Here is a 19,708-nt window from a genome sequence, read left to right as displayed (position 1 = left end):
GTTGGGTGGAAGTTCCCGTTACCCACCTGGATGGCGGCAGACTGTTAGGAAAGCCTGCATGGTGGTGAAATGGGTGGCCTGGGAAGGTAGGTAGTAAGGGCCCTGTCTCTGTAGGTACTCAGGGAGTGTCGGGTGGTCCTCTCCCGGCACACCACACCAATGACAGTTCCTTTGAAAAGTCCATTGTAAGAGAAGCAACAGCCTCCAGAAAGGTCAGCTGCATTCTCTCCAGAGAAGCTGAAGCTTGTCTGAGCAGGGCTCAGATCAAGCGCTCGCCAGATCAGCTTAGCAGGGCTTCAGTCGCCTCATCTCACATAAGCCATCCTCCCCTCCAATTTCTCTTGCCCAGCTCCTCCAGGCCAAGATTTAGAATCGTGGCTGCCTCTCCCTCCAAGGGAAAACAAAGTGGAAGGCCCGCAAAGACCATATGAAAATCCTCTTGTTTGCTCTTCCCTTCCCAGTCTCGGCAGGACGCGCTGGCAGGGGCCCAGACAAACAGGAAGCGGCCTCACTTCTGCCATGCCCTTTGCAAAGGCTGTGCCTACACCCCCAACCCCCACAGCAAGGGCCAGCACTGGGGAAGGAGTTGGGCACTGTGAGGTACTCGGGGACCCTGGGCCTCTCATTTCTCCAGGCAGCAAATATAAAGGAGTTTTATAGCCACCCATTGTGGGGATCCTCCTGTCTACTGGAAGGTTGTCACCCCAAAGATCCCAGCACTGTCAAATGTGGTGTTTAGGAGTCATCTACTCCAGGCACCTCATTGACTGTGTCCTGAAGATGTCACAGTAGTGTCCAACCTATAGTGACTTCCTAGGATGACCACCAGCTGGGCTCTTGGTACACGTGAGAAGGGTGACACTGTTAATGGTGAAATTATTTCCCCCTTACCCATACATAGCCTCTCCACCCCACACATCACAGCCAGCACAGCCTGGGGTACGCCCGGGCTGGAGTCAAGTCCTTGCTCCTGTAGTTGAGAACTACGTTACTGGTTTGTGATGGAGGCTACGCTTCGGTGTCAGCGTCTCTGTGGTTATATAGAGCTGAGACTGGTGAGCTGTGCTGGAGCTACGGTGGCCGAAAGGACAGGATGCCCACAGAGCCTTAGGCATCTAAGTGGGGACCCACTTCACCTCCATCTCTGAAGACACGACCAGGAGCAGAAGCAGACAGTGAGGAGCTTTCCCCACAGGTCAGTCCCAGGTTCCTATCGGCCCCGACTGCTACTTCTCTGGGATGGAACAAGAAGAATGGGACAGAGAAGAGAGGACCGCTGTCGTGAGAGCCAGCTACTGGCTCTGATATATCTTGCCAAAGCAGCTCAAACATGTCCAGCCAGGCCACACAAGTGGCATGGAAAGTTGGGCAGGCAGACATCCCATGTGGCCAGCTGAGGCAAGAGGAGCTGAAAGCTTCACTACGGGAGAAGGCAGACAGTCTCCCAACCGGGTGTCATGGTCCCTCTTGAGGAATAAATGGCTGGACCGCTGGATACTCTGGGTTCACAGAGGAACTGAGCCCACTCCTGTAACACCAAATAAGGGGGGCCAGTCCAATGAGAAATGACAGAAAGGAAGTGGGCTGGTTATTTTAACTGTGCACTGGAGTGGGCCGAGGAGTGCCGTGTATTTGGTCAAACATTATTTGGTCAAACGTTATTCTAAGAGGTGTCAGCGTGTTTCGGGATAACCGTGTTTGAACTGGTAGCTGGAGTAAAGCAGATCACATTCCCAGTGTGAGAGGGCCCTTGTCCAGTCAGGGGAGCGTGGAGCAGAGCAAACTCAGCAGAAAAACAAAGCTGTTTCCCAAGGAACCGAGAATCTCTCTGCCTGACACTTCGTCCGGTTTTTTCATAGCTGAAACTCATCCTGGCTCTCAAGCTTTGGGGCTGGAACTCACACCCTCAGCTATCCACAGTCTTCAGTGTGGGACTTGCCGGCCTTCGGAGTCATTCCAGCCAGTTCCTCATGCTATTATACGTGTCATATATACATCTGTGTATGTAACATGTAAAATACGTAGGTTTTGTATTCTCTGGAGGGCCCCGACTTATCCAGGGAGACCCAACCCCTACTCAGAGATATCCCAGCATGCTAAGCTGTAAAGTCTAACAGAGACAGGAGAGTGTTGTCCAGGTCCTGAACTGTAACAGCAGGCCTCTGAGCAGTACTGGGACATCCAGCAGGGAGACGAGCTCTGTGTTCTGCAAAGACCCTTCCAGTTCTCAGTCTCTGCTTTAAAATGGAGATAGTGAAGCCTCATGCGGCCTTTCTGCCTATGCATCAGCAGGGCCACTGTAGCCAGGGCAGAAGTCACATGGCAGAGGCTTGGTCCATAGCTTCTCTTTTTGCCCCCACTATTTCCACCACTTAGCTCACAGGGCAAGTGAGCTCCTCTGATTCCTAACCCTTCCACAAAGATGCTGAAAGATAGGTGAGGAGAGCCAGGGAATCCTGAGACAATACCAAGAGACAGAGCGGCCGGCCGATGATAGGCCAGCAGGAAGGATGAAAGAACAGGCATCCCTACACCACGACGCCCCGCCTCCCCGCTTCCATGGCTCAGAGTCACGGTACCTCTGGATGATGATAGGAACCCAGAGCATTTCTACAAGGAAATAATGGGCACAAAGGAGATGTAAAGGCTACTTAACCCAGAAAGGAAAGTTCCTGTCTTTGTGTACTCTAAATAAAGATTAAAAAGGAAACAGTCTTTCTCTTGCTTGAGATGTTTGGGGGAATAATCCTATTAGGAAAGAAAAATGTGAAGAGAGGTTACCTCCACAGCAGCTATGGTGAGCTTAGAACAGGGAGAGCTGAGTTAATTCTCACCCCTACCTCCTCCTGCTCCTCCTCCCTCCCCCCTCCCCTGATCCCTGAAGAGACTCCAGGCCCGAACCTTCCTAAGTCGTTCCTTTCCCAGGAACTTTCTCAGGCTGCTCTGTACTGATATCTTAAGGATTCTTGCAAGGGCAACCACGCTGCTCTGTGTTTGCCCTCTGAGGGCTGTGTGGCTGGCTGGGCAGTGGTGGCACTGAAAACTGACCACATGAGCAATGGCAACTGAGAGTGACTCTGGGGACAGTGAGTGGAGCTGAAAGAGCTTTGGATACCAAGGCCCGGCCCAGGGAGCTCCTGAGGAGACTCTGCCTGTCCCCTGTCCCCAGAAAACCAAGCAGGGCCAAAGAAGGGAAACACATGTGTCCCTAATCTCTTTTCTACTGGGATTCAGTAAGTCTCCAGAAACTGGGTATTATAAACTGACTTTGTCTCCCACCAAATTTTTCTGTTAACATTGTAACTCCCCCAATACCTCAGAATGTATCCGTCTACAGAGACACTTTTTACTAAGATAGTCAAGTTAAAGTGGAGTCATCAGGGTGTGCCCTCATCCAGAATGACTGAAACCGAGGACTGAATTATTTCCCTGAATATTTCTCATCTTGAATCTCAGTCCTCAAAGAGATAGTCGTTGGAAGCAGGGCCTGTGACCCCAATCTAATATAGCTAGTGCTGGTACCCTCCCAGAGGTTCAGGACATCTTCCCTTTCCCATGTGAAGGCACAGGGAGAAGATGGTCCTCTGCAAGCAAAAAGAGACTTTCCCACCTTGATCTGGGGTTCCTCAGCCTCCAGAACTGTAGGAAAAGAAGTGGCTGTTGCTTAGGCCATGCCATCGCTGGTATTTGTTATGACAGGCTGAGCACACTAATGTAATTGGTGACCCCCACAAAAGGAAAATTGGGAAGCCCGCAGAAGGAAGTCAGTATGGAAAAACAGAGAAGGCAGCCATCTACAAACCCAATGGAGGGACCCAGACCAGATCCCCCACCACACACACCCCCACCCGTAATGTCCCCTTCCTCTCTCTGCAGGATCCAAGCCCTCAGGTCACACCTTGATAACAGACTTCTGCCCTCAGAGCTCTCAAGTTGAGTGCTTTTGGCTTGTTGCTTTGTTTTGCTTGAGACACTGTAGCTCAGGCTAGCCTGGAACATACTGTGTAACCCAGGATAACCTCAAATTCATGTCAATCTCCTTACCTCAGCTTCCAAAGTGCTGGGATTACTGGCATGTGCCACCATACCTGGCTTGTACTTTCATGGTTTAAGACACTCTCCCTGTCTGTGGTTCTTCAAATAGGTAAGGCTGAAATGGATCTAAGGCAGCCTGGATAGATTGGTTTTTCATGCAGCCCTTCCCCTCACCTGAAGGGGAACCCACACCCGCCCCCATGGCCCTTCCTTCCTGTGGACTGAGTTCTGAGGCCCTGGAATGCCAAGTCTCTATCTCATTTTGGGGTGGACTCCAGACAAGACCCTATTTTGTCTTGCGAGAAGGAATCATTTTTAATCAGGCAACAGTGAGTCTGAGAGAGCAACCCATGGAGACAGTGCAGGCCGAGTGCCAGAGAGAAGGCCAGTTGCCAAAGCCCAGCTCCCTGTTTTAATTCCCTGGCTCTGAAGGGAGGGCATCTCCACCCTGCCGGAGGGGAGGGAAAAGACAAGGCACTTATCAGCAGAAGCAGAAGCCCTCCCGGAGGCTTGGCTGGTGCCCTGCTCTGGCAGGGCCTGTCCTAGCACCGTGTCAAGCCAGACTGCAGGTTACTGGAGGCAAAAAAAAAAAAAAAAAAATGTTGGAAGCAAAGAAAGGGGAAGCCTTAAGAAAGAAAGGTGGCATGTTGGTGCCCACAGCCAGTGGTTCCCGGCCCCCCTCCTCTTCACCTACCATATAGTTGCAAAGAAGTCTAGAGATAGAGCTAATAGGCATGAGGGATCTGGTGGAAAAGCAGAGGATCCTGGCATGGGGAACAAGGGACAGAGACCGGAGGAAAACACACTTAGATGGGGCTGTCTCTAAAGGCTGCGGAGACACTTCAGAAAGCCCATCGGTCCAACTTTCCCATCTCTGTCAGACTGCACTGCGGGTGCCTCTGGGGTTCACCATTGCTACAAACTAGCCACAGAACAACAGCCAGAATCCCCAGCCCACTGCTCTGCCCTGTGGACTGACACACTCCCCTTTCATCCATTAATGTGTTTGGAGAGAGATCGGGAGACAGGAGCCTGCTCCCCAGCCACAGAGGGGCACGTGGGGTGAGAGGGAGCCCAGACCAGCCACAGATTTCAGGACCGTAGAATGAAATCCCTACACCATCAGACTGACTTTGGATTCTGGCAGATGAGCAGATGAGAAGATGCTAGGGCAGCTTGACAAACCCATCTGAACCAAAAGACAACGGGCATGGAGAACGGTCACACCCCCACTCCAGGCCCTCCTAAGACAGCTTTGAATCCTCAGCAATGGATCCAGAAGGCAGACCAACATTCAGCCAGCCGTGGTAGCAGCCTGTGTTTTCAGTAGCCGGGCACACCCAGCTCTGCTCCAACAAGTGCACTACAGATCCTAAGGCTTAGATAGCCTTTCAAGTTGTTTGTGGAAGGTGCTGAACCTTGGAAAAGGCAGACCCTCCTTTGGATCTTAGCTCTGCATATCAGTAGCTGGTATGATGGACTGGTTCCATGAATCTTTGGGCTTGCTTTCCTTAATGTTAAGAAATCGAGATCAGAGCATGTACTTCTGGTTTGCAGTGAATTCAGTGAGATTAGATGAGTCAGATACCTAGCAGATTTTTGGTAAATATTCTGTTCCTTGTCCCTCCAACCTAACCTCCAACTCCTGGATGAGATGCCTGGAGAAGGGACGCCCAGATTCAGCCTTGAAAATCAGCAGTAATGTAGAACTCACCACTGTGCAAAGACGGCCACTCCATTTGGACCGGTCTAGTGGTCAGGATGCTGAAGTAAATAAAAGCCAGCCTCTCCATAATGCCTCGATGAGCCGTATGCTACCTCCCACCAGCACAATAAGACATAGGCGGAGGAACCGGCATATGCTTTCCTTCTCCTGTAATAGCAATTGCTGTCGCCATCTGTACCTTCTCCACTCATCCATCACTTCATCCATTGACTCATTCATTCCATGAGTAGCTAACTAGCCTTGCCACTGAGACCAGACACCAAGACAGGAGGCCCGAGTTCTTTCTGAATCGGGAACTCACCACAGACTAGATTCTCAGCCAAGCTTTGTAAACTTGCTGTCTTTAACTCCCCAGAGGCCGGGGAAAGGGATGGAAAAACATGGACTAGCTTTGGCCATGCCTCTGGAGGGAAGGCCATGTTCCCAGAGCCTCCAGAGAGGCTTTAGGTTGGTCACAGAGGAAGCACAGACCCCAGTTTCCGATTCCCAACTGTAATTGAGCCCATGGCACATGCCAAGGAGCTGCTCTTTACTTTGAAATGAACCAGCTCAGTCTTATTTGCGAAGCGGTCCCCAAAGACTCCACAGGAAGCATAATCTCACCATAAAGAATCCTTATCTTCTCATGTGACTACTTCTCTCTCTTTTAAGAAATAGTCCGAGTTTGCAGTGAGCAAGCATCCTCCTCTCTCCCCAGCCTTTACCTGATATTATTTTGGCTCCTGATAATTGCATTAGGTATAGAAACTGACTTTATGATGCTAATAATTATACACGCTTACAAAACAGATGGGTCTGGGATCCGGAGGGGGGAACGTTTATGGACTCGGAAATGAGACGTTTTGTGGGTAGGAAATGAATAGTTATTTCCAGGTTTTATTGCTGTGTTCTGTGGGCTTCTTCTTAAATCTTGTTGATAATACTTTGCCTGAATTGCCTTCCGTGCATTTTGTAGGGCTTAGCTCATCCATCCAGGGTATGCTCTGAAAGTGCCATTAACTAGGACTAGGAGAAGTCAGATATGACATGGGACAAGTCTGTCCACTTGGAAGAAGCACACACCACGAACATGAGTCTTCCCACCAATGGAAGATGCATGACAGAGGGGCAGCTAATCCTGTACTAAGGCTGGCCAGAAGAGCCCCCAGAATGTATGAATCAGAGGAAACCTCAGAAATCGTCTGATCAGCATTTCTCAAGGTGGGGTTCGCCAGACCATCAGTAGGGAGCCTGCTAAAAGTGCAATCATGTGTTCTACACAGACAACTGTCCTTGATTACAAGTGACCATTGATGGCTAAAGTTTCCTGAGGTTTCACTGACCTGGGCCTGGGGAGATGACTCAGTCAATAAAGAACTTACCACACAAGCACAAAGTCTTAAGTTTGAATTATCAGTACCCATGTGAAAAGATGTGTGTGGTGAGCGTCCATAATTCCAATCCTGGTGAGACAGACAGGAAGAACCCTGGAGATTACTAGCTTACTGGCCAGACAGTCTAGCCAAACTGGTGAGCTCCAGGTTCATTGAGAGACCCTGTCTCAAATAAATAAAGTGGAGAGTAACAGAGGGAAACGCTTACTGACTTCTGGCTTAAACACACATACACACACACACACACACACACACACACACACACACACACACATATGGTGATATTTTATTTGTATTAAAATGTTATTTGTATGTTAATAAATAAAGTTGCCTGGAGGTCAGAGCTATTAGCAAACCATAGGAAAGCAGGGCAGTGGTGGCGTACGCTTGTAATCCCAGCACTTGGTAGGCAGAGCTAGGTAAGTCTCTGTGTGTTCATGGATACAGCCATTATTGGATACACATGCCTTTAATCTCAATACCAATCATGGAAAACCTGGAGGTCTATACAGATAGGCCATGACGAGGCGGTCATGTGGTTGGGTTTACAACCAATGAGAAGTCAGAACAGAAATTCTATATAAGGACTTTAACACAGAAAATAGCTCTGGTTTGGAGAGGTAGGACCACCACAGGAGGAAGGGTAAGGTTTTAGCTCTTAGCTCTGACCTCTTGGCTTTCTTCTTTGCATAGGTTCTGTGTTTCTTATTTAAAAAGACAGTTGGTTACATCTACACACACATACACACACACACACACACACACACACACACACACACACACACACACACACACACGAGAGGCAGAGAGAGAGAGAGAGAGAGAGAGAGAGAGAGAAACTGGTCTGAGCTGGTCATGCTGGGGCATGCTTGTATTTCCAGTATTTTCTAAGCAGAGGCAGGAGCATCATTTGGAGTTTGAGGGCAGCTTGATTTCCATAGCAAGTTTCAGGCCAAGCAAGACTACGCAGTAAGACAACAAAACAACAAAAATTACCTGCACTAGTTCAGTCCCTTCATATGAGAAATGAGTGAACTAAAGCCCAGAGGTGTTAAGTCACCCAGCCAGTGAATGGACCCTACACTGGCTTTCTCCTCAAAGTATCCTGTCACCCCAGAGTGGGATACGCAACGAAACTGATAAACTCTTAAGCTATAGGATCCACATAAATCACATGGAGATCTGGAGGAAATGCAGACCCAGGTTAAGTGGTCACGGCATGCAGCCCGAGCTCCTGATTGTGTAATAGGGCTCCTGTGCAATGGACTCCACTGGCCCACCATCAAGAAAGAGCTGCTAGCCAGAGGGCGGGGCCCAGATACGGTGGCCAACTCCTTCACTATACTCTCACCTCCTTATCTTGTATACAGGACAAACCAGCCATTCCTCTTTCCAAAAGAAGATGGTCTCAGCCCTCCTGGATATTTTTGGGGAACTTCCAAACTATCCCCAACTAAAGAGCACCTGGGGCATGTGCAGTGTCCTAAAACCCCACAAAAGGATTCATATGTGACCTTCTACTGGGGGTGCTCCATCAGGAAGGACTATTTCAAGAGGACATTAGCCCTACTACATGTTCTGCAGCTTCGTATTAATAATAAAAATACCCAAGCACGATATAAACAATGTGGTATACTATTTCATTACAATATAGGTGTAACCAGTCAATTCATCCCTAATGAACCCCTTCCCTCTCGTCAATGTCTCTGAACTCATAGAAAACAATACCCTGACCTTCCCCCAAGGAGATTCTCACTGCCAAGTTCACGAGCACTGCTCCCCAGCATGGATGTTCTCTTCTTCTCAAACACTCCAATGTCTTCTCAATAAAGAGCTTGCCTGCTGGTCTTCTGTGTCCTTCTATAAATTATTTGACTGACGAGAATAAGAAGCTGTGCCAGTGGAACCCGGCCTTCCTGGTTGACCTCTTCTACAATAATCACAGTCTCAAAAGTACTATTCTGGAAAAAGCAGTTGTGGGATTGGGGGAGCCATTGGGTTGTAGGGTGATGTTAGTGCTCGTACGGTGTTTCACGCAGTCTTCTGTGAAGCCGGTGTATGAGGCAGTGACTGCACCCCCAGGACACTCCTCTTCATTGTTGTTAGATCTTGGACCAATGGGTTGCAGCCCAGGCAGCCACTGACCATCTCTGATCTGTCTGTTTCTCACCCCACAGGCTCCTGCAGAACCTAGAAAAGAGCTGGGTCCATCATCTCTGAAATGCTTTGCAATACACAAGTAATAGGACCCAGAAACAAGGAAATGCACCCCCCCTTTCTTTCGAAGAACTCCTGAGCTAAAAATACACTATACTATAAGATAAAAATAAAATCCCAGAAGCCACGCTCGGTCTTTCTTGGTGATATTTCTCTTTGTTCCTTGGTAGTGAGGTCCCCTGACATTTGGCCTCCATTGCTCTGCATCCTGTTGAGTGTCATTTCTTCATTCAGCAGGACTCTTGGGGTGCTTTGGAAGTAGAATCTTGGGTTTACATAGCTCTGGGGTAAACAGATTTTCTCCTCTTTGCCTTCTTTCTTTCTCGTGCCATTGGGGGCTTAAAGAGGGCTGCATTCAAACCTGGCCGAGACTCCTTCTTTTTTTTTTTTTTTTTTTTTTTTTTTTTTTTTTTGGTTTTTCGAGACAGGGTTTCTCAGTGTAGCTTTGCGCCTTTCCTGGAACTCACTCTGTAGCCCAGGCTGGCCTCGAACTCACAGAGATCCGCCGGCCTCTGCCTCCCGAGTGCTGGGATTAAAGGCGTGCGCCACCACCGCCCGGCTCCGAGACTCCTTCTTGTTGGACGTATTCACAGCATTTCTTCTCATTGCTCTTGGCTCACCTGACTAACCAGGTGGCCTTGTTTTGTCCCCTTAATTGGGAACACCCCATCTCCAGCCCCCAAACACACCCATTCATCAGCTGCTAGCAGATTGGGATCAGCCTCTTTCACATCTTGTCCCTCTTGGCATCTCCCTCCCTCCCCCTCCCTCCCCACTAGGTCCTTCTCATAGACACACATTGATAATGAATAAATCTCTTTCAGAGTAGGGAGTGGGCTGGCGTGTCCATGGGGAAGGCCCCGCAGACACAGGCAGGATGGATGGCTGATGGGAGCCGTGCCGTCGGCTCTAATTAACGTATTGTTCTCTGGGCTCCAGCAGGGTTATGGATGAGCTCCGCAAAGCGGCCCACTTAACCTGAGCATCCCAGTCCCAATCTATTACTTTCTCCACTGGCTTCAGCCTGGTATAAAAAGGTTGAGTGTGGGCAAAAAGCCAAGAGAGCTTAATTTGAGGAGTTCCCTAAAGGTACCTGCCCACTTGCTTCTACTGACAGGTTAGCCTATGGGACATCTGGGTTTGTCTCCTCAGTAGGCAAAGAAAATACAACCAGGAGTGCCTGAAAATCTGATCTCAGTCCACGCACACAGAGAGTCAGCCTCTGCAGATAGACACAAGGAAGTTACCGATCGTATGCCAGGGCTGCCTCCTTATGCCGAGTTGAAGCATCATTTGGCCTCAAACCCAAATCTTCCATTTGCATATCACAGAAAGCCTGTGATCATTTATGTGTCTAGATATCTAAGGGTGTGAATTACACGAGACTCGGATCTCCCCCTCGAGGAGTTTGCCATCTAATGAGGTGATAGGAGCTAGTCAAGGATGGCCACACAGCAAAGGCCCTTCAAGAGGGAGGCTATATGGGCACCCAAAGGTGGTGATAGAGGATTGAAAATGAGTAGGAATTTAACCGAAAGATTTTAGAGGTGGCACTCACAGGCAGGCAAGGAGGGCCACCTGGTTATGGGGCTACAAGGATGAAAAATACATCACGGTGGGAGCATTTGGTATGTTTTAGGGGAATCGAGGGTGATTTGTCTGGACAGGCAATATGAGCACTTGGTTCAAAGAAAGACAAGGGCTCTGTTGATGAACCTGGACTTTAGAGCAGGGGATAGCTATAGCTTGTTGAGCAGCAGAGCAGTATGGGGGAGATTGTATGTGTGGCTAAGAAAGGTGGTTAATCTATCATGGATATGCAGGAAGGGTGTGAAAAGAGACACTGTGGTGTTGAGAGACCAATTAGGAAGTAGGCTGAGATGGGGAATGAGCATAGGGGCTTCAGTCTTCAAATTCCAGGGGAAAAGATAGAAGAAGCGAATTCCAGGGACTTTAAGTGAGATGCTCCAAGTTACTGTCAATTACAGATGGTTCTCAGCATGAATGCCTCCCACCTCCCACCTCCCAATCCAGGGGGGATTTGTCCAAGATCATACAACCAGAAATCAATTTCCAGTGTTCCCAAGTTTATGGTTATCAATCCAGATGAGCTACGATGGCTAGAGTTTTCCAGGTGTCCTCCAGAGCCAAGAGGCTGCAAGGACCCCACTCCCTCCTGACAACTTCAGCAGCTTACTAAGTTTCATCAGGGTATCCCATCCTGATGGTCAGAAGCGTGACTTTCTGTCCACCCTACTTCCAATCTTATAGCCGGTGGGAGCCATAGCAGTCTAGTGGAAAGCAGAGAGATTGGAACAAAAACCGCTCCCACAGCCTCTTTACCTCTCAAACTTGTGTGAGCTGCCCAGTATCTCTGTGATGTAAGTATCTCAGTCAGGAGATAGGCCTACCTACTTCATGAGGGGTCAGTGAAGATTATATAGAGTGTGCATAACAGAGCACACAGAAGTCAAATAAATCATTAAACACAATGGTCCCAATTGTTCATCTTATGCATGCCAAGACTTCTAGACCTAGAACAAGAAGCAGGGACCAAACTTGGTTGGTAAAGCCTAAGGCTTCACTGTAAACTATAGAACAGGAGGCCACAGAGCCTGAAAGGCCAAGGCCTGCATCTGAGAATGGGCTCTAGCTGTGTGATGCTGAGTATGGCTCACCAATATCTGCATTTTCCTCTTCTTCCTACACTTTGAAGTAGACTGTATCTCCCAGCCTCCTTTGTCACCACCTACAGCCACATGACTCTATATTCTAAGCTGTGCAGTGTGACCATAAATGGTACGTGCCACCTCCAGGTCTTGCCCAGAAAAGTATACCACATAGGATCCTTGCTTACTGTTTTCCATCCGCCTTCCTAATTGAGACGCTCCAAGAACCTGATGGGCAGAACAGCTACAAGACAGAAGCTGCTTGGGTCCCAGACTACTACTCCAGTAGAGCATCCTAGCACCCTACCAACTCCCACTGAAGAGGCGTAAGCTGGAGAAACTGTATTGCCCCATTGAGATCTGGGGATGCTCACAGCATTGGCCGACAGTACACTTAAATCATTCACCTTATTTGAGGTCCGTAATCCTCCCCTGCAAGGTTGGCAGCTAACACCTACATCATTTGCACTGAATGGTGAGTCTAATGATACAACTCGATTAAAGGAGGGTCCATTCACACAAGCAGCCAAGAACTCACTAATGTCAATAATCAGTAGTGCCTTGTGCAATCTACCCCTTGAGTCACATCCTGAGCCCCTCATACACCTCAGGGACTTCCAAAATTTGAAGGAAGATGGTAGAGTGCATAGAAGGAGCCTACAAGAATTGGCTATTTCCCCCTACTTTCCTTTGGCAAACTGCCACTTCCTGCATCCCCTTGCCTCCATTCTCCGACTCAATATCCACACACAGAGACTTTCTTAGCTCTTGGGGTAGACCCAGAGAGGGCACCAAACTGGTCCTGCTGAAGGACCACACTCAGTTTGGATTAAGTCAGCACCCTTCACTCATCTTTTCAGCAAAGCATCAGGGAGGGAGCAGGGAAGGTTGTGAAATCCATGTTGATGCATTTATTGCAAAAGTCAATAAGAATTGGACTCTGTAACAACCCCACATCCTCAGGTGTAGGGGAGACATCACTACCAAAAGAGTGTCAGCATCACCTTGAGAGGCACCCCGAAGAAGAACATGCATGTGTACCTGGGCACATATGAGTGATGATGAGGGTGTGCTTAAGATGTGTCAATACATGTGCATGCATCTAAGACATGGGTATCCATATGTATATGTTTGAGTCTCTTTAGAGATGTACACACATATATTTGCATGTGTGTGTGAGGTGTGTATGTGTGTATATACATGTGCATGTGATTAAGATGTGTCAGTACACACACACATATGCATGTATCTCAGTGTGTGTGTATGTGTGTGTGTGTGTGTGTGTGTGATGCACATGCAATGGTTTGGTCTCTTTAGGAGTATAGACATGTATTTGTGTGTTTGTGAGATGTGCATGTATGTATGTATGTCTGTGTGGATGTGTTTAAAGCACGTGCATCCATGTATGTTAAAAGGTACATGTTTGTGCTTATATGAGTGCATTTAAAGTATATACACATACAGGTGAGTTTGAGGGTTTGAGGAGTGTGCGGGTATATGTGTGTGGACCTCACACATGTCTTTGTGTATATGTGCATGTGTGGGTGTGTGGGTACCTTGGGTAGGAGGTGACAGGGGAGAGCTGCAGAAATACCTCTAGGCCAGGCTTTCACATCTCGTTCCCTCAAAAGGATGCCCTGGAACCACAGTGCATAGGCAATGCATTACTCTTAACAGTGTTCCCAGACCCCTCCTGAATCTTTATCCTGGAAAATGTGGAGGAGGAACTCTGAAGAAGACACGTTCTTTCCTGGTGAATAAGTGTTCTGCTGCAGGGTGCAGCAGGCTCTGGGCTCGGCTGCACTCCAGGACCTGTCCCCTCAGCTCACGGGGAGGACAATGTATAAGAAAGAACAAGAGAGCCCTCTCCGGAACAAAGGCAGCTGGAAGGCCAGGTGGGTGGGGGAGCTGGAGCAGGAGGACTGTGGGCCCTGGGAGGATCTCAATTCTCAGCCCTGCAGGAGGCCAGGGAGAAGTGCTGGCAGCCTGGTGGGCCTGCCAGGTTAGGAACGAGCCCCTGACACAGGGGTTTGCACAGGCGCACAAATGGAAGAAAATCAGAGGAGATGAAACCATACAAATTTCGGGTAATAGAAAGAGAGGAAAGAGATGTGTGTGTGGCCTGGGTCTCAGCTCAGAAAGGTCGGTTCCAAGAAGACGCTGGCCAACTTTATATTACTTTTCAGAAAGCCAGTGAGCTGAAAAATAACTCTCACCTTTTTTTTTCTATTATTATTCGTATCTTCAGAGTTTCTTCTTCACATTGTTTTCTGCATCTCGCCTGTTCATTTCTCCCCAGCCTGATTTCATTTGGAGATTTGGCCTGGAGCCTGGAGGGGAAGATGGTCCTTCTAAGAATGCATTTATTTTGAATCCTCAGCAGCGGCTGTTGCTTCTGCCCAGTCAAAGGGTTGGAAGCAGATGGCAGGGAAGGGACTGTGACTTGAGTTAGAGACGGATGAAGATGGACAAGTCACAGGAACCTGTGTGCCCTTCATGGTAAACATATGCATGTATTTGTGCATGTGTGTTTGTACAAGCCTAAAGGTTCGTGAAAGAGCATACACACGACACAGCACGTCAGTAGGAGTGTGCCTTATTAGCGTATTACAGATGTGTGTGAGAGGCACCTCCAGTTGTACATTGTTGTGTGACATGTGAGGGGGCACACACATGTACATGTGTGGGTGCTTGTGTGGGTCTGCCCTCCCCTGTGCAGGTGGAAGGGATGTGGGGTGACTCTCTTCTGTCTCACTTGAGTCTACAATGGCAGTGACTGACTCCTTCACCTTTTGCCCAGCTCGGCGAGGCGCAGATGTTGTTTGAACCAGGGAAAATGTCAGCCCCCAGGAGGAGCCCAGCTTTAACTTACAGCAAGCCCCTAGGAAGCATGGCAGTGTATTCTGGGTATTGTGCTTCGGGTCCATTTGCATTTGTTCTTTCCAGTAACTAAGGGCTGGTGGGTGGTGTGAAGAAGGGGGCACACTTCTCAGTGCCGACAGCTCCTCCCAGCTTCCTCGAGCCCCTGGTGAGCCTGGCACCAAAGGATGCCACAGAAGGGGCGCGCGGGGGAGGGGGGGCCCTAATCAGCCTTGCCCTTATCACCACAGCAACCAAGACTTGCTCTTCCTGGCCTGAAGTACCATCTTCTTGGTTCTAGGTGGGAGACCTCATACTGTAGAGAACAGAAACTGGGTATACTATTCACTGTGGCCCAAAATAGGCACAGCTGGGTTCTGACCATAGCCCTCAAGACTGTCTATCCTATAAACAGTGACAGAGTCTAAGCTTTGCTACCAGCAGAGTGAAAGGTACAGGTGTCCTTCCCCCTCAAAAGAGTCTGCCTTCACTAAGCCCCTAAATTGTGAGCTCTGTGTGACATTCAACTCCTTCTTAGGGGGCCCTCAATGGGCTGTGCAGGAAGTCAGTATGTAAAAGAAAACTGCGCTCCCAAGGCCCATCACCCCGGAAGTACGGTTCATTAAAAACACCATACTATTTAAGCAGATGGCAAGATTTTGGCCAGCTACTTACTCAGGGGCACAAAGTCAATAAGTAGAAAAGTCGAGTTCAAATTTGGCCAGGGGTTCTGCCATCATGGAGGCCACTGCTATGCAGAGCTGGCTTCTAGACTGGACAAGCTAGAAGACAGAGCATCCAGAAAGAGAAAGAACACCTTAAACTTGGATTCCTCCAGCTCACCAGAAGCCCAGGCCCAGGACATTCACAGAACATGTGGAGTCACAGGCCTTGTCAGCTGCAGGAAGCCCACAAAGTGGCTTCCTAGTCTATTTCTCAACTGTGACCAATCTGTAACTGTGGAGTGCCAAGGGATGTGAAGGTGGGTGTGACAAGGAGATGCTGTGTGACCACGCTGAAGTCACCTGAACTCAGCATCTACAACACGGTGACATGAATGGGAGCATAACTTTCAGGGCTAGTGATGTTTGAACACGATGATGGACGTTGGCCAGCCTCAAGTAGTAGATCTTCTGCTTCAGTGGCCAGAGTAGCCTATACGTGGGCTCGGCTAAGATCACCTGTTTTCTTAGTCCTGAGCCAACGCCCTCACCACCACAGGAAACCAAAGGGTCAAGCCCCAGAAGAGAATCCACTGAGCTAGGACCCCAGGCTGAGAAAACTCCAGTGTGGGTTCAGTGGGTTCTGCTCATGCCACCCACTGCACTAAGAAGGCCATGGATGGCCCTAGGGAAGGTCTCAGCAAGAGAACAGCCTGGAAACACTGCCTTTTCCTTAGTACCCTGGCTTCTACCTCCCCAGATGAGAGTTCCCCGCTTTGCAGCTTTGCCAATGCTCATGCACGATAGTAACGGCAACGTTAGACCTGTTCTGGGAGATGCATCCTCATGTCAGAACATGTTAAGGCACTTGGGTTGCCGTGGCAATGAACTTGATTTCCTAGGGTGAAATTGGACCATTCCTTTCTGTGTGAACTAGTGGCAGTGGCCCCTATCTCCAAGGGACGTTAAGGAACTGGGATGAGGTAATTGATGAATTCATATGACCTCTGTAGCCTAATTAGTCTAAAATGAACATAATAGCCCTAGCTGTGTGACCTTGTGCAAATTACTTAAACCTTCTGTGTCTCCATTTCCTTATCTAGAAAATGAGACTAATAATAGTATCTACCTCATAGGGTTAAAAGGGGATTAAGTGGGATTAACGGAGGATTATGCAAGTTAATATTTATAAGGCACTTAAAACAGTACCTGCTACACGATCAGTGTTCCGTAACTTACAATTATATCCTCGGTGGGATTATTTTTGTTAGCACAGCTCAGAGAGCTGCTAGTCCATTTCACAGATGAGGAAGCTGAGGTGAAAGAGATTGAGCCATGGGTCGGAGACTTGCACCTGAAACTTCTGACTGCATGTGAGGTTTCACGGCCCTCTCTCGGTGGCTTTGGTGGCTTTTCCTCTACAGAGACTGCCTAGGAGGACTCTGGATTCCCTCTGTAGTCAGGTTTTATCTGGGGAGGGGGGGAGGAGGTGGTGGGCGTGCAGAGGAAGAAGGACAGAGACTTCTGCTTCTCCCAGACAAGAGAGCAGGCTTGAGGAAAGGGATGGCTTGGGATGGCTTCAGCTCCAAGGCTCTCTAAACATTTTGAGATCAGCAGTCCTCCTCTGAGTCTCTATTAGTCAATTTGGAGGCTGTGGGGTGACCCCTGTAGTTTGGAGAAAGTGAATGTGTGTGTGTGTGTGTGTGTGTGTGTGTGTGTGTGTGTGTGTGTGTGTGTGTGTGTGTGTGTGTGTGTGTTGCAGTGAGGGGATGCAGGTAGAAAAATGGGGAGCCCCCACCCATATCATCTCCAGGGCTCAACTCTCACAGGGGCACTCAAGGAGGACCTGAATGGCAGGGTGCCTTTCAAAGGATCTCCTGCAGATGCTTAGGGAACCTTCTCCAGCCACCTCCACATACCCTGTCACAATCACACACCCCTGCATGCGTGGACACACTATACACACACACACACACACACACACACACACACACACACGCACACACATGCACGCACGCACACGCACACGCGCACACACACTCATACACAGAAGAAACGATCAAGCAATGAATATCCTCCCATGCTACTTTATACAGCAAATAATTGAACTGTACCCTTGTGGTCTCGGTGAGGAGTTTCATCCATATTCATGCCTCTCATTTCCTGTGGAAACAACATGCCACACACCCCCAGCTCAACCACAAGCTAGAAATCTCAAGCACTAACTCAGCAGGCTCTGGGTCCCCATCCTCCATCAGGGGAGAGTAGATTTAGATGGTATGTAACCAGCACGGAGGCTGGCAGTCCTGGGCACTTTGCTGACTTCTGTACCCCTGGTCCCTTTCTCTGCCTTTTTTCCTTTCTACCTTCTCTTCTTCTCTACTTCCTTCTCTGCTCCCTCATCCCTTCCTCCTTCCTCCTTCCTCCTTCCCACCACTCTCCTGCATAGCCTCCCCAGGCTCTGGGCATCCTTCCCTGCCCTGCCTTCCAGGCCTCCTTCTCTATCCCTCACTGGAAAGTTCCGGTCTGCACTGGGAGTTTCAGTTTCCAGCCCAGCTATGATGGGGGGGGGACGGACGTGGGGAGGCGTGCTGCAGTTGGGGAGCTTGGAAGCTGTTTTGGAGTGTGCGTGTCTATGAATACCAAGCGCGTTAATAGGTTAAAGTAAATCTAAAGTAACATTTGAAAGCACAGAGATGAAAGCAGATCACAGGCCAAAGATCAAACAATCTAGAGCCACTTCTAAGCCTTTTACAGCTGGAGGTTATTAGCATTTGAGAGTGAAGAGCATTAGAGGGAGACAGGGGGGAAAAGTTGGAAGGAATTTTTGTTGTGGAGATAAAAACTGAAATAGTGGCAGTGGAAAGGGAGAGCTAGAAAGAGCCTGCCTCGTTTTCAAAACTACACCCAGACAGCGGTGTGTGTGTGGGGGGGGAGCCCTGTATTTTCAGCTCTTCCTCCGCCAGCATCAGGGCTCGGTGCTGGGCCTTGAGGCCTCCAGGCTGTCCTCTCTCTCTCTCTCTCTCTCTCTCCCCTTCCTCCCTTTTCCACCCTTTTCTCCTCCCTCCCCCCTCCCTCCCCCAGACTTCTAGAATGGAGATTTCTGGTTCCCTTCCCCTCCAGGCATGAGACAGAAGGGCCTACTCTGGGTGGGGCGTGGACAAGCGTGTGTGTGTGTGTGTGTGTGTGTGTGTGGTGTGTGTGTGTGTGTGTGGTGTGTGTGTGTGTGGTGTGTGTGTGTGTGGTGTGTGTGTGTGTGTGTGTGTGGTGTGTGTGTGTGTGGTGTGTGTGTGTGTGTGGTGTGTGTGTGTGTGTGTGTGTGCGTGCGTGCGTGTGTGTGTGTGTGTGTGTGTGTGTGTGTGTGGTGTGTGTGTGTGTGTGTGTGTGTGTGGTGTGTGTGTGTGTGTGTGTGTGGTGTGTGTGTGGTGTGTGTGTGTGTGTGTGTGTGTGTGGTGTGTGTGTGTGTGTGTGTGTGGTGTGTGTGTGTGTGTGTGTGTGTGTGTGTGTGAAGCTGGAGTCGGGCTCTTCCTCTGAGCTCCTTCACCTGCCTGAGGGGGAATTCTGACCAGAATATGTGAATGGATGGAGCTAAAGGTTTTTGGTGTGTGTGTGTTGGGGGGGGGGGGTGTTCTGCTGTCACAGTACGACCAAGCCTATCTGCCAACCCTGCTTGCCTCCACACTTCTAATTTAGTCAACACCTATTGCCTAAGCGGCCAGTGTGTGTCGGGCACTCCGCTAGGTGCTGAGAAAGCTGAGGAAGGAAGCTGGTGAGGGTCCAGCTGTGGGGCTGTGCTAGGTTAGTAGGGAAGACAGCCATTAAACCCACAGACTTCCAGTTAGATGCGGGAGGTCGATCACAATCGTTTACCACAGTTCCCTCCTGAAACCGCACTAATGGGAGACTCAAATCGGCAAAATCCCACCAGGGAAAAGGAAGTGGAATGGGGAAGAAGCGTCTGATTTGGGGCAAGTCATAAGCACATGCTTATGGGCAACTGACTTCCCAGGATAGAGAAAGTCTGAACGGTCAGCTTGCAGAGGAAAGCGCAGGAGAATAAGAAGACATGTCCCGTGGGCCCTGGGAGGTCTGAGGAGTTAGAGGTAGCTGGTGCCCTGGAAGTCAGGCAAACAGAAAGACTAGGTCATCAGGTTGTTCACCTGGCCC

General features: G+C 49.3%; 1 long non-coding RNA gene across 4 annotated transcripts in view; it reads right to left on the bottom strand.

Moving 5' to 3' along the window:
* Positions 1–19,708, bottom strand: part of LOC128123177 (uncharacterized) — a 286,853-nt gene that overhangs the window by 176,547 nt on the left and 90,598 nt on the right. Inside the window, exons 1-3 of one of the 4 annotated variants that reach the window (XR_008222588.1) lie at positions 17,656–18,400; positions 15,555–15,661; positions 14,237–14,350 (exon numbers count right to left, since the gene is read on the bottom strand). The exons of the other annotated variants lie outside the window; for them this stretch is intronic. This is a non-coding gene — a long non-coding RNA (uncharacterized LOC128123177). Of the gene's footprint in view, positions 1–14,236; positions 14,351–15,554; positions 15,662–17,655; positions 18,401–19,708 lie in introns of those variants that run through there. 4 annotated transcript variants of the gene reach the window in all.

The sequence above is a fragment of the Peromyscus californicus genome, unplaced genomic scaffold (genome assembly GCF_007827085.1).
Source record: "Peromyscus californicus insignis strain IS unplaced genomic scaffold, ASM782708v3 Scaffold_11__1_contigs__length_118956290, whole genome shotgun sequence".
Taxonomy (NCBI): Eukaryota; Metazoa; Chordata; class Mammalia; order Rodentia; family Cricetidae; genus Peromyscus; species Peromyscus californicus.
Note: the sequence above shows the minus strand (reverse complement) of the source record. Positions and strands in the feature narration are given on the sequence as shown.